An 11,450-nucleotide genomic window follows, 5' to 3' on the forward strand; every position below is an offset into this window, starting at 1 on the left:
AACACCAAGAAACTGGAGGTGACCGACCGCTGGTGTGCTTGTCTTCCTATGGTTGCTATTGCTCCTTTTGCTTGTTGTTTCTTCCACTCACTTAGGATGGATACCACACAGGTAAGGGTCACAAAGACTCAAGTAATAGGTAGAGAAGATCAATCAACAGGATGCACAAGCAAGAAGAAGGAAACTGCCTCTCTCTCTCGGGTTCTCTCACGCACGGGACTAACATGAAAAAAGGGAGTTACCAATTTATAATAGTCCAATGGCCAACTTATGGTAAGTCATAATATGGTAAGTAGGCTCGACTAGGGTTAAGTCCCAATAGCACACCAGCAAGCCACAAAGGTTATTAGCCATCCAATAGGTAAAGCAACGCTAGGTCGGGACATCCCATTATTCGGTGTTGATTTATCGTTCAGTCATTCATGTCGACTGATAAAACTGATTTTCATCATCGCCCGGGAGGTCGTTTGACAATATGATGTCTAACAACTTCCGACATCTTTGTAAATAACTGGGCTCAATTGTAAAGTAATCGCCTCTCATAGGCTAACAAGTTTTAACAAAGATCTGAACTTAATAACAAAGCAGCTAGCCTATAATATGCTAATAAATTTTAATCACTTCATCTCCAGTGACTTGAGAAATATTTGAGAATAACCAAGTTAACCACTTCGGATGAACAAGGTATTAAGTAAACCAAATTTGATGAATATTGGAGGTCAATTCAACTTGGTGGTAGAATCACTTCATCTGGATCAGACCGGATGATCAGTTTTTCTCATTGATAGGATCAGTTAATGACCTAGACTAGCTAAGGAGCACTTCCAACTTAATAATCAAAGCAAATCATTTCAGATATAAAACGGGAACGCCTGGAGCTCTCTATACGGACAAGTTAGGTTGGATCAGACGTTAGCAACTTGTCTTAGCACTCAAAGCACTTCGAAGAAAACTATAGTCCAATGTGGAGTCGAACTGTTTACACATTACGATGCAGGTCCTTTTTTTAAAGTGGCTGGTCAATTTGGAAATTTTTAAAGGACACTTATCTCAGTTCGCTTAAGTTTAAGAGGCCAATCCCACTGAAAAAATGGGCAGTCCTCGTCAATGTTATGAGAGGTGGTCAACTATCTTGGCAAGGCCTTGGCACTACGAGGAAGGAGAAATGTTTTTTGTGCATCCCCGTGCTGAACTTATATAACTGAAGATGTGGCTCGTGCATCTTAACCCTACTGAGACATACGTCAATAGTCGACATGCTTGGCGAGGCCTTGGCTATAACGAGGAAGGAGAAGTGGTTCGAGAAGGTTTAATGCTGAACTTATATAGATGAAGATAAGATGTGGATCATAAAAGTTATCCCCTATCGAGACGTATTTCTCAATAGTCGACTCACTTTGGACAATAGTAGGTTACCTCATTTTGAGATGTACATCAATTGTTGACTCTCTAGGCGAGTGATTTGGTATGCTGATTTATATTTCAATATTTAACATTCTATGCATGCAATTATTTAAAAACCAACATTTCCAGATTCTACTTCTTCATTTTAATTTGTTATTTAATAATTTATTTAATTAAATTTACCTTTTTTATATTTTCTATACACGCGTTAAGAAATTTCCAAATATATTCCTTCTTCATGATTTGATCCTGACTTTTCTTTTCTTTTTCCCTGCTTCAGCCATCCCGGTGGAGTGGACCGCCGCTGTATTATCAAATAAAGTGAGCAACTAATTTCCTCCACATAGTTATGCTGGCAGTACTCACCAAAGTTGCTTGCCACCACCAGGACTAAGACTAGAGAACGACTTGTGATTAAGTTGATTTGCGATCACATTTGGCCAAGTCTAGAAGCAAGTAAAATTAAATTTCATGTAAAGTTCGTTTTTATTTATATCTCGATATAAATATTTAGAAGATATAATTTATACTAATAACTTTGTTCGTTCTCTAACGTTTAAACTTTTAAATGAAAAATATTAATATCTTATGAGAGCAGACATATATGATCACCTTTAAAGAAGAAAAGTGAATCTTACATGTATTAGAGTGATTGTCTTAAATAGAGTTATGAAGCAAAACATTTTTCATTGTAACGACAACAATTATGTTGTAATTTTATTAATATAAAAAAAAGAAAAAAAGCCCACAGCATAACGGTAATGAAAAAAATCAATTGGCTAAGTTCTAGCTCAGTGCCTTAAAATATTGTCGGTTGAGACTTGAGAGATGAGAAGAGAGGTGGTTTGGTGGCTGAAAATTTGTGGCCGATGCTAATGATTGAGCATTGACAGGCGTTAGATTTTGACGGAAATGGACGTTTTATTTCTTTATGGAAAAGTTGTGCACAATGTTCAAAAGAGGGTTGAATAAAAATTTAGACCTTCAATATTAGCCAAGTCTTCACATATTTTTGTCTGATTAAAGCATCTCTTTAAGCAAAATGGTACATTCAATATCACTTTCCACATGAAGAATGTTGCTGCTTTTCCAATGCATTTTCTGGTCACCCTCTATAAAGAAAGAAACTGATGCATACTAGCATATTGTCCCCATTCCACTATAGTACAAGAGCTTTGCAAAAAAGAGAAATGTGCTTTAAGAAAAGAGAAAAAGATGCACGTATTTAGCTCGTTAATAAGTAGATTGGACATTATAAGTTCTTTCTTATTGGATACGGACCTTCTTGATAATAGCACACTTTTTTACAAGGGCGGTGGCTGAAAAGTTTGATCTAGTTAATAATTCAGAAGAACATTTGGAACAAGATTGACCCCATTTTTCGTAGTGATCATGTGGACAACAAATGACAGGCTCACTTCCGTCCATACAGGTAAATTCCAACATGTTTTGTTCAGAGATATGGACATAGAAGGGTGACATTTATGGACATGTGAGATAATTATGACGCGAAACAAAAATATTCAAGTACTGGAAATTTGATCGAAGATGATTGTACACAAACAAACACTCACAAACAATTCCACAAAAGTAGGAGCAATCTAAACCCAAGCAACTAAAGATGGTATAAGCAAGAGAGGAGATTGAGTGTGGTTTTTAGTATGTACAAATGTAATCCTTTTAGAATGTTATGAGAGTTGCTATTTATAGAGTTTGGGCCGATATGATAGCCATTGGATCAGAACCACACGGCCTAATCTCATTAACTAAAACCTCACATCACTCTTTGCTATACAATAATATATTGACAATGGGCCAGCCCCCTAAACTTAAGCTGATAATTCTGACATTTATTACTATAAATATTATATCAATCATTCCTAGAGATACTCTGCAGATCCCCTGAAAGACAGGTGCTTCAGTTTAAAAGAATCTTATTAACTAAAGCCTCACATCACCATTTGCCATACATTAATATATTAACAACAGGCCAACTGCCCTATACTTAAGCTGACAATTCTGACGTTCATTACTATAAACATTGCATCAATAACTCCTAGAGATACTCTGCAGATCCCTTGAAAGACAGGTGCTTTAATATAGGCTTTGGATTGAGTCGGTAATACTTCAATAGAAGAGCTTCAGAGCAATGAGATAGTGCTTCGGCAAAAGGGCTTCAGAACATGGAGATAGTGCTTCAATAACTAGCTTCTTTATGTTGACGATTTGGGTCTTCGTTGACTATCAAACATCTCCAACTGGTTCTATGTGGCTGCCACTCGAAACTTTGGATTATAAGGCGTATCAATAGTCCCCTGGGTCTGGGCATGATTGTTCATGTTATGCATGGACTGCTATTTTATATTGAAAACTAAAATTTTGTTGGGATGGTTATTTTCAACTATCACAGTCCCCCAAGTCTAATTGTGAATATTTATATGAGAATTAGAATTTGAAAATAGGAGTTTGACAAATTATTCGAGGTACCTATCAAGGTTATTTTTCGAAACTATGTGTTTTGGAGCTTCTGTTTATCTTGAGAAGGTCGAGCACAGCTAAGGCCCATTTAACCAAGATTGTTTGCTTAGTGGTTTTGCATTTTTGAAACCTCATGAAGCTATACAAGCTGAGGCTGAGGTTATGTATGTCGTCATTGTACTAAAGCTATAGAGCCATAATTTTAAAATAGGCGTATTTCATGGAACCATTCGGAACACGAGGTGTCCTATATTATAGCCCAGAAATTTTTTTTTTGTCTTGTACGTTTTCAAGAAAAGACAGCTGAAATGGTTCATGTTCCAATACGCGCAACCGTTGCTGTATTTAATGTGCAATAATAACTGTTATAGGCGTGTTTTATAGTATTTAGTCGCCCTTGGCACATGTGACTTGGACGCTCTAATCTAGACCATAGGAGACGAAGCGATGGTTCAGATTAAAATCTAAAATAAACCAGATCCACATCCAACGACTATGATTGATAATCTTTACCTATAAAAGATAGCAGTTTTGGGCAAAAATCGCTTTGCCTTTGCGATCAATGCGGTCAAAAATCTTAAAAACTCTCATCCATTCCCGTTTCTTTTCTTAAGTGTTTTTACTTGATTTTGTAAGTATCTTAAACTTTGATTTGTGATTTGATGGCTTCTTCACATTCAGAATGGGGGATTTAGATATAAGCCAGGTTGCTTCTGAGATGGGGTCACCATAATCATGATCTTATTAAAGCCAATAGCTCTAGATAGAGTGTTTTACCTCTTAGGAAGGGTCAGGCAGTTGACGAGGTGGGTTAGGGGCTACCAAAATTCCTTCCATTGTAACTGCATCCCACTTGGTAGACCTTAGGGAAAAATATTGTATTCCATAGAATATAGAACTTTTATCCCCATCTCCTGATGAGCAAGCATGCTTTTCTAGGTAGGGGTGCATCTCTGTTAGTGAGTTTCTTCTAAAGGTAGGACTTCGTTTGCCTCTTCACCTCTTCTTTAGAGTCGTTACCGGGTTACACGGGTTGACTCACACCCAGCTCGTCCCCAATGCTTGGTCCTAATTAGTGGAAGCCTATTTTCTGTAGAAGAAGATCTCCTTTGGCAAGAACATGTCCTTCCACATTTTTTAGACCATTTTCTAACCAAAGGTCTTAGGAAAAGGAGATTCTAAAGGATGGTACTCACTCCGTCTGTTGGTGTCACATTTCGCATTTGTCACAAGCCTTCCCTCCTCTATCAAAGGATAGAATGAGGTGTGTTTCTAGGTAAGGGAATAGTGCCAGATGTGCGAGGGAAACAGTCCCCCTTGTGATAGCTCAAAACTCCTACTAAAAAGCTTGTAAGTGTTATATCTTTAGTTAACTTTTACTTGTGATTGATTTGGTTCTAACCCTTTTTCTTCTTTCACGGGATCGGTTGACCCCTTCAAACTGAGCCGAACAAAGTTGGAGGTTATTGAAGATATCTACTTCCATTCTTTATCTTCAAGGGAATTTGATCGTTTGATTGTCTCCAAAAGATTCTTATAGGAGTTCTGCTTGATGACCCGAAGAGATAACTTCACTTTTCATCATGGTTTTTTACTTGTTTGTAGACTTATGCTAACCTCATTTGTTTTACATAAAGTTTTGAAAAGAGGAGGCATCCCACATCTGACATGGCCGTTATACTTGCTGCACCTTTATTACCAGGAGGAAAGGGTTGAAGTCCTCATCTATTGCAGCAAAACAAGTTAGGCACCAAGTAGAGAGGATCGGTAAGGGATGACCTCCTACAAAAGATAATGGAAAGAATACAGTGGAGAAGGTGCCCAAGAAAAAAGTTCTGCCCAAGAAAAAAATACAAATTTTCTTCTACCGAAGAGGATGGGTCACTGGTCAGCTGTTGTTAATTTTATACACCGCATGTATACGGGTTGTAACAAATAATATAATGGACCTTTCAGTCCGATTGTCATTTCCACGAGGACTATGCTTTTATTCCTAATTTAATATTTCTATCTACTATTTGACAAAAGTAAACAAATAGCTAGGATTGTTGTTTTGTTGTTAATGCATGAAAATATCAAAATTAAACAAAAAAAGATAAGTTGAGGATTTAAATATGGGATAGGTATTAGGGCATAACAATTTCCTCTATTGATTCCCATTAAATCTTAATTCAAGATTCACGTCAATGTAGTGTTCAATTGAATTATTATATTGTATTCAATTTACCCCTCTCGAGTTCTCATTGAGCCTATTTAACTAATTCAATTCCATTTCTCTATGCGAATCAAGCTTAGTAAACAAAACACTGGTCCTAAGAATTCATACACGATTGCAATAATCGGTATATATATCTCTACATGTTATACCAATTTATCAAATTTTATTATATGTCTAAATCCTAAACTTATCTCTCAACTCGTAAAAGATTCACAAAATTATCAAATTAGTGATTAAGTAATTCAATGCATTAAGCTCATAGTAAAATCAACACATGAAAGAATAAAGAACAAGAATCTTATATAAAAGATATAAAGGGTCTCAATAGATTACATTGTTTGTCCTAATATTAAATTTAGCTATTAGTGATATTGGAAGAAAAATCAAAGATTTACATTGAGACATCACCGGGTTTTGAATTGAGAAGTAGAAAAGATAACGAATCTTGCACCAAGTTCTCTTCTTGCCTCCAATCTTGATTTCAAAACTAGATCTTGATTTCTTGCTTTCCTTTCTTTTGATTTTTTCTTGAAATCTCATGTTGTATATTGTGCCTCTCAATGTGTGGTCTCCTTTAGAAGTGTCAAAAACTTGTATTTATATTCCTCCTCATGTTGGTGTTGAGTGTAGGGTGTTTTATGGGCTTCAAACAGGCTAAATCGCTGCAACTTTAAATCAAACGACATAGTGCCTAAGTGTCGCAAAAAAACATAGTATAGCTCCTAGTCGTTATGAGTTCAGTGCCTAAGAACTACAGGTAGCGTCTCAATGCTATGAGTATAGCGCCTAGGCGCTGAGCGCAAATCATGGGCGTTATAAGTGTAGTGCTTTAGTGCTGCCTTTTTGCCCAAAATTGTTTTTCTAGGCATTGCCTTGCTGTCCCAAAACTTGTCATTGGCTTATTTGTTCACTTTATTATCATTTTTACATCACCTCTCCTAACCTTTAAAAAAACACAAGCAAACACATTGAAAACATTCTATAGTCATAAGATCTAGCTAATAATCAAGTTAAAACTGTGTAAAACTTGTGAGTAATGCACACTCGTCATCGGCCGATCGCCTCGCTCTGAAATCCCAATTAGCAAAAAGTTGATGGCGACTTCCATTGTCGCTGTCAAGGGGGTTAGAAGAGGCCAACTTTCATAGGGCCCCTAAGGCAAGAATCTTCGAAGAGGGTGACAACTTCAAGTAAGTTGACTGCTTCTAACTCAAGTACTCACCCTAAGCTCTCCATCTCCACAAAAAGAGATGAACTGGCATCGGAGGTTGGGTCAATTCTCCCTCCAGAGGTCAAAACTACAATTTCTACATTTCATAAGTTCTGGACGGATTAGTGGAAAACTTTCGTGAGGACCAGAAACTAGGTGGACATCTTTGCCACCATGGTGAGCCATACAATGAGGGCATTTAGAGTTGACATAGAGACTGAAACTTTCTTTAAAAACCTTCAAAATAATAATAAGGAATTTTCCAAAAAGACCTCCCAGGCCGAGAAGGCAACCAAAAAGGCCAAAACTGATGTGGAGGCCACCCAGAAGTAATAGGCTGAAGAGTCTGTAAAACTCGCATCTACCTTAATAGAGATTTAAATTTTGAAAAAGGAAAGTCAACTTGTCCCAAAGTGAAATGGCTTCCATGACCAAGCGAGTGGAGACTTTCGACATCTATCAGAAGTTGGCTGCTGAGGCATTGGAGATGTCAAATAGGGAAAATGTTACATTGAAGCAGTAGTTGGGAGAGATCAACTCCAAAATATTAGGTCTGATGAAAGAGGTAGAGATAGCGAGGAAAGAAGCTCAATTTGCTGGGAATGATGCTATGAAACAGTACATTAACACCTTCCACTTAATGGAGACGTATGAAAGCTTTGTTAAGCATTCGGAGGTCTGCATACACTGAAGTGGTAGAGTAGACTGAAGTGAACTCCCGAACCTTTAACACCTTTGAGTTAAGGCCAAAGTTTTTGGAAGAAGGAGAATAAGAAAAACCTCAAACTCTTATAGAGGGTAGCCATGTAATGGAAATTGAAGATGAGACTAATGAAGATGTGTCTTCTGAAGCTGTGGCTCCCGATGCTATAATTTCCTTTGTTCCTCCTCCTCCCTCACCTATTTAGCTGATAGGACTATAATCTTTAATCATTGTAAATAACTTATCACCCACAATTGTAATGGTTTTTAATGAATTAAATATTTTTGACATTTCTTCTAGTATTTTTACTGAATTCTTACATACTTTATTGCTTCTTAATACTTCAACATTTATTTCAGATTTATATTTATTCACAATTTGCACAAGTGTTGGGAGTTCGTATGTTTTTTCATTTATTTTCCTTAGCATGGTTTTGAGTGATTCATCCATGTTAAGGCTTCCTTAACAACTTTTGTTGTTAAAGGTATATGTTGTCTACTTCGATGAGTAAAGAAGTGGTCCTCTTTTAGGATCTATCTTTTCATCAAAGTGCCCACGTTTCCTTACGTATGGATTGTTCATCTAGACAGAGGCTTTTCCCATGACTTTTGTCAATGGGAATTATTTTTTGATAACAAAAATTTAACAAGACACTTTATTTAATTTAATACAACTATACGTGAGATGTGTTCACATTTTGTACTAATAGTACTTTCTTAGGTGCTCAGCATTCCAAGGATGACAATGTGCCCTTCCATCCAAACTTTCGATCTTGTAGGTTTAAGGTCGAATCTATGATACAATTGGGGCCTTCCCAGTTGGGACCTAGGATTCCCACTCCTGGTTCTTTCGATAATAGAAATACTCTTTGTAATACAAGGTCATTCAAACAAAATGATTTTTTTTTAACCTTAGAATTGTAGTACCTAGTTATCTTTCACTGGTAGATAGCCAATCTCGTTTGAGATTCATCCCTCCTTTCTTATAGGAAATTGATTCGAATCTTCTCAACTCTTCATCAGATATTTTGTTAAAAAGTATGGGATTAGGAGATGGTAGACCTAGTTCAACTGGGATCATGACCTCAGCCCCATAAGCTATTGAGAAAGGGATTTCTCTTATGGCTATCCTACTAATAGTTTGGATGACCCATGAGACCTGAGGTAGCTCATCGACCCAAGCCCATTTAGAAGCATCCAACTTTTGCTTGAGGGTGTATTTGATGGCCTTATTAATTGCTTCCACATTTCAATTAGCTGAGAAATGATGAGGAAAAAAGTGTTTCTTGATTCCTAGTTCCCCACATAAGTTTCCGACCCTCTTATTGTCAAACTAATGTCCATTATTTGAGACAATTGAATGAAACATTATGAATCAACATATAATGTTTTTCCACAAAAATTTGGAAGTGTTGGCTTCTATAATTTTGGACAGAGGTTTGGATTCAACCCATTTCGTAAAACAATCAATAACAACAATTGCGAAGCTAGCACTGATACTTCACTTAGGTAGGGGTCCTATAAGCTCAATCCCCACTTGACAAATGGCTAGGGGCCAGAAATGACACTTAGCTCTTGAGAATGATGTCTCTAAATAATTGTAAAGCGTTAGCACTTATCTCACCTTTTCACAAACTATTGTGCATCATTTTCTAGCGTGGGCCAATAATGTCCATGCTTTAACACTTTTTGTACCAAAGACCATTCTCCCCTGTGGTTGTCACATACTCCCTCATGAATTTCTTAGAGCACGTAGGTGGCTTATTCACCACCTATGCATTGGAGTAGGGGTAAAGAAAAACCTCATTTGTATAACACTTCATCCTGTTTGATAGTCCTCTACCTTCAAGCTTTTGACCAACATATCATTCACTTACCTCCATTGTCTTTCCATTGAGGTCAACGAACATCTTCTTAACAAGTCTCTAATAAGTAGCTTCGCATTTTTTAGCCTAAAAGGCATCATCTTGTAGCAATAGAGACATTTATCCATTATGAATGATGTGTACTTTTCATCCATTAGATGCATTAGGATCTGGTTGTAGCTTGAGTAGAAGTCCATGAAGCTCAACAGTTCATGCCCCACAGTAGAATCAATGAGCTGATCTATTCATGGTAGTGGAAAACTATCCTCAAAACGGGGTTTGATTAAGATTGGAAAATCTATGCATACCCACCACTTTCCATTGTGTTTCTTAACAAGGACAGGATTTGATACCCACTTTGGATAAATCGATTCTCGAATGAAGCAGTTGTCGGTCAATTTCTTTACTTCATGCTTTAGTGCCTCATATCCTCCGGATTGAGGGCTATCATTTTCTACCGACGATGGGTCACCATGGGATCAATCTTTAAATGGTGAGAACTAACATTTGAATTAATGCCAACCATATCATTGTGTTTCCATGAGAAGATATCCAATTTGTAATGTAAGAAATACTTTAACTCTGGTGGCAGGTTTTTCTAACTACAAGGATTTTGAGGGGTCCTGAAAATCCACCATGAAGCTCTCTAACTCTTCTACTATGGCTATATGAGGTTAGTAATCAATTATGAAGGGATCTAGTTCATCAAGGTTAACAATTTCTTCAGTAGATTTACCTTCTTCAAGGGCTGATTGCACCTTAAGAACTGACTTTTCTTTAGAGGCATTTATCATCTCGAAGTCTTTCACTTATTCAGAGTTTTACCCTTGTTCAGGGTCGTCATCCATGTCAATGTCCAATACAATTACATTGACATCTCCTGGTTCAACTTTCTTTATGGAGTTTGAGTAGCATTCCTTACACTCGTTTGATTGCCTCCATTTGTGGCGATGTTGTTTTCCATTTGAAATTTCATTCACAAGTGGTGAATGGACGTGACGGCTCATAGTTCCTTTAATGCTAGCCTCCCAGCATTCCATGGTAGGCAGAACTGTTGTCCACCACCAAACGTTCCATGAAATGATGAGCAGTTAATGGTGTCGTTCTTGTAGAGTGATTTTTCTTCTTAGGATGATGCTATCCCTAGTGAAACCATACAAAAAGAGTTCATTGGGATCAACTCATGATCAACTTCTATTTTATCAGAGATTGTTTTGAATATGATATTGACTGAGCTTTCATTATCCATCAACATTCTTTTAAGGCCATTTCGTACTTTAATGGCCCTTACTAAAAGGGCATCGCAATGTGGATAATACATATCAACATCGTCCTCTTGTGTAAAAGTGATGGGTTGAACCCTCCTCTAACTTGAGGGTCGAATTTTGTTGACTATGGGGTTTATTAGCCTCTCTAAAAAATTGTGTCAATTTCTTGAATGGTATCATCATTTGTTGGGGGGACTACTTCACTGTCTTTGACCTTCCCTCGGTCTTTTACCATCATTTTCCCACCTTCGTTGGGCATCATTCCTAATAGGACGCCTTGTCTCATCAATTCTAGGTCGTCAATC

At 37.2% G+C, this 11,450-nt stretch overlaps 1 long non-coding RNA gene across 1 annotated transcript; it reads left to right on the top strand.

Annotated features, from left to right (window-relative positions):
• The first annotated feature begins 9,844 nt into the window (after nucleotides 1–9,844).
• On the top strand, nucleotides 9,845–11,091 carry LOC111375180. Its single transcript, XR_002699272.1, has 3 exons — nucleotides 9,845–10,370; nucleotides 10,470–10,550; nucleotides 10,713–11,091. It is a non-coding gene; the product is annotated as an uncharacterized LOC111375180 (long non-coding RNA).
• The last annotated feature ends 359 nt before the right edge of the window (nucleotides 11,092–11,450 follow it).

This window comes from Olea europaea, unplaced genomic scaffold (genome assembly GCF_002742605.1).
Source record: "Olea europaea var. sylvestris unplaced genomic scaffold, O_europaea_v1 scaffold1346, whole genome shotgun sequence".
Taxonomy (NCBI): Eukaryota; Viridiplantae; Streptophyta; class Magnoliopsida; order Lamiales; family Oleaceae; genus Olea; species Olea europaea.